Raw genomic sequence first — 4,306 nt, 5'->3', positions numbered from 1 at the left:
GCTGGCAGGCTGCCCAAGACTGTGGTAGATCTCCAGCTTGCAGGACGAGCCACTCCGTCTCAATTGATGAGAGGGAGTTTGCGAGGAGGGCAGGGTTTCGAGCCAAAAGTTCACAGTTCTTCTGCAGTTCTCACCAGGCAGTGACCCTTCTTCTCTTGATCCATCAAATCTGAGTTCTTGGGTTCAGGAGGGCCACCTGAATACTCCATGTAGGGGCGTTAAGGGGGGTGAAAGGTATTAGACAATTGGCTACCTACCTTTAGGGGTCTACACCCTCTATATGCCCACTTCCTGTGGGAAGTGGGCAGAATCCTGACCGTAGAAGGCTAATTCCGTACAAGACCGGATGGAGAATTTTAAAAGGTGGTGTCCACATCAGCTGGTCCACCTTAGGGGTAGTGCTGGCTTAGTGTTGGACACACCTCCTAATCTTTCTAGTTTTCCCGCCTGTCTTGCTGCCAAAAGTGGGTCCAGGACTGGGGTGGGGGTGGGCATCCTTACTATCTGGAGCGGCCAGGGTCACATAACAAAGGTGGACAAGCCTTTGAAGGGTTCCCGCCCTGGAATGCAGATCCTGCGTGGAGGAGGTGTAAACAACTCCGCCCAGAGCAGGCTTTGTTCTTGACCTCTCAGAGTAATGGCGCTCACCTCAGGGGGTCAGCAACTTGTCTGTGGTAGCAGACTGGTCAAGACCAGTCAGTCAACACACTAGTAGTTGGTAGGTTTTCAAGGGGCACCTCTAAGGAGCCCTCTGGGTGCATTTATTAATAAATCAATTACTGGCATCAGTGTGGGTGTATTAATATGAGATGTTTGGTAGCAAACATCTGGGGGTACAGTGAAGCCATCATGTAGCTGGGGAACTCGTAATCATGAGTGTCCAGCCTATGTACTCGTTATGGCTTCCCTGTGCACTTGTGATATCTAAGAATTGACTTAGATATTACAGGAACATTTCCACTCAGACAGATATGCCCACACCTGGGGTATAGTGCGCCCTGTGTTAGGGCTGGAAGGCCTGCTGTAGGGGGTGACTTACCTATACCACAGGTAGCATTTTAGAGGCACGGCACACAGGGATGAGTGCTATGTCGACCCTTCACTTTTCTCTGAACAAAGAAACGTAGGCTGCAGTGTCAGTTTGCATGGGCTTGGTTAGGTGTCCCTTAGGGTGACACAATTATTGGTGCAGTCCTAAGGGGCCCTCTTTAGTCCCAATTCCCTAAGTACCAGTCGTACCTTTTACTAGGGACTTGCATGGAGGCTAAAGTGGTGGCAATTGTGGAGCAATGGTACAGTTTGGGGAAATAAAACTGGTACTGAGAACTTAGTTAGCAGGCATCCAGTACACTTTCAGTCAAAGTTGCATTAGATACCAGGCAAAAAATGGGGTGTAACCATGTCGAAGAGGGCACTTTCCCACAATGATAAGTCAACACACAGATCATACGCCAGAAGAAATATTAAATGGAAGACCATTGTGCAACTCCCTAGGTCCACAAATAAAAACCCAGCTGAGCTATCCACTCTCTGGAAACCTTTCAAACAACTTGCGACTATGAGCCAAGATCGCAAGACACAAGGACAGAGTAATTCTGGAATGTCGGATTCCAAATGTTTTACTTCTACTACAACCTGTGTTCCATACGCACCAGGATCTTCCCACCACCATATAGCTTATCCCTGGAAAAGAGGCTCTATATAGGTCTTTGTCAGACTATATTGAAGACAGTACTATGTTTTCCCTAAATCTTACAGTGCTGTGGGATATCAACTCTACCTGGCATTTGTGTTTACATGCACTGTCGTCTGTGCAGCATGTGCTTTGAAGTGGCTTCAAGGAGATGTGTAGAGCTACTGGAAGTCCTAAGATAAATAGAAAGGTTATAGAATGAGTGAAAACATAAATTGATAAGTGATAAATGAAAGTGAGAATACATGAACAGATCAATGATCACATGAATCAATGAAGGAATGGATGATTGAAGAGTGCATAAAGGAAAGCATGAGGTAACATATGCATGGATAAGTGACAACTACAAGTATGAGAGAAAACTAAAATTAAGAGAATCATGCATACCTTGGTAAATACTTAAATGAAGAGAGAAGTAATTGCATAAAGGATCTGAACGCATGAAGAGGAGAGGGAATACATGAAGGAATGAAAAGATGAGTGAATTCATGAATGCATGCCTGAAGAGATGAGCGAATGCATGGAAGGGCTAGTGAACGTCAATGAAGGAATTAGGCCAAAAAGAAATGAGTTAGTGCTTGCATGATTACACAAATGCTTGAACGAGTGAGTAGGTGAATAGGCCAATGAGTATGTCAATTGATTAGTATGGCATAGGTTGCATTTGCGTTGTAGGTGTGTGCTTGTGGGACTACATGGACATTTCCTCCCTGAGTTCATGTCTATAGGCCAATAGGTGAATTGTTATCCTATGTATGTGAGCATAAAACGAAAATGTAAACTGCAATCTTAGACAAGAGCTATAGGGCTAATAATGTACATTGCATCTCTTGCTGGGTTCATATAGTGCTTATGTATAGCTTACAATCCTTTAAGACTCTATCTACCATGTACTTAGTTCTTCAGGTCATTAAGTATTCCATACTTAGATCATACTACACCCATCAGCTACATCCTATGCCTCGGCTCACTTGAATGTTCTTCACTGGCTGCCCGCCAGAGAGTGGGGTAAATTCAAGACTATCTGTCTGAGGCATAGATCGTCCTGGAATCATGGTCCCACGCACCTTAGGAGGAAATTCAGGCCTTATGTACCCCCACGCTATCTTCGTTCTATCTCTGCAAAGCTGGTCTTGGTGCCTTACGTCAACAGAACTCGTCTGGGTGGACTGTCCTTCTCCTTCCTGGCTTCTACGCTTTGGGAAGAAATACCTCTCCATCTCAAATCTATCGCATAACCCTCTGCCTACGGAAAAAAGCTATAAAAAAAAATGAATGTTACTGTGAATTTGCTCATTGTTCCGCAGTATCAGCGGTTACTTTTTGCCAGTCCCCATCAGTGTCCGAACGGGGTACACGTCCAGCAATATAAAGCTTAACATAACATAATATTTCCATCAATAGTGCCTTTGGACGCTTGTCAAGTGTGCATTTAAACAAGGTGAAAACATGGCCCTACATAAAGGATGACCATGATTTTGCCATTTAATGTGGAGCAGATTAGGTTTGCCTCCACAGAACCATTTGAAATTTGCCTCCCCAAAATGGCTTTAATGGAATGATCTGGATTTATTTATCTTTTCAGGTTTGCATTTACAAAGCCTATACGCAAGGCCACTGGAATTAGGCGATTTTCCGGCTGCAGAGTTTTCCACATAATTATGGATTTGCTGATTTTGCCTCATAAACCATAATGTGCTGCATTATCAGCAGATTTTAACACAAAAAATTGTTTCTAGCTAAAACGGATCAACAAATACTAAAACTGCGGTGACACGTGTTGCAGCACAGTGGAAGGCCCTTTGCAAAGGTTGATTGGTACATTTCTGTTACTTATTGCTGTATTTGGGTGTCAAACTGGTACTAAAGAGATGAAACCTTAGTGCTGATACTATTAACATGTGTAAAATGACAAACTAATGAGGTAATACTATCACAAACTATGCTGCAGTTTTTCTTACGGCATAATTTAGTCAGCTCCGTCATATATTTTGGTCCTTTTCTGCCGCATTATTCCATTGGCCCTGCCTATACATAAATCTGCAATCTAGGCTTGATAAATATGGCAGTACACATGTAGTTTTCTCATGTCCAAGACTATTTTGACTACGTGTAAATTGGCTTCATATCCTTGTGTTTATTCTGCGTATACGTTCTAGTCCTAGGCCCACGTCTTTTACAGGTGTCACCCTACTGTGCCTGGAGCACGTGGCTGAGACCATGCACCTCGTTTCACGTGCGACCTCCGCGTGTGCAAGGCATCGAAGGGGGCATGGGAAGCACAGCAAAGGCCACCTGTGGCGCTACACATCCGAGGGCAGCAGGAGTCACCATGGGGCAAGCAGAAACTGGGTCAGGTGATTAAGACTAGCTCTCTGTTAATGATAGCTCCCTGCCACTGCAGCCAGGATGCAGAGCCCCTGCTGCAGAAATCTTGGTGTCCTGCAGATCACAGGTCTGAACCCCGGTAAAGTAGGCCAGGGGGATAATGCAGATACTGTAGTGATCTGTGTGTAGAAAAAAAGGAATTAAATGTTCCCTGGGTATTTGATTCAACTGGGGAACCAGATCATTCATTCATCTCACCAACTTATCATTCAGCCACTTTTTCCA

This window comes from Lissotriton helveticus, chromosome 1_1, assembly GCF_964261635.1.
Source record: "Lissotriton helveticus chromosome 1_1, aLisHel1.1, whole genome shotgun sequence".
In the NCBI taxonomy this organism is placed as follows: Eukaryota; Metazoa; Chordata; class Amphibia; order Caudata; family Salamandridae; genus Lissotriton; species Lissotriton helveticus.
Note: the sequence above shows the minus strand (reverse complement) of the source record.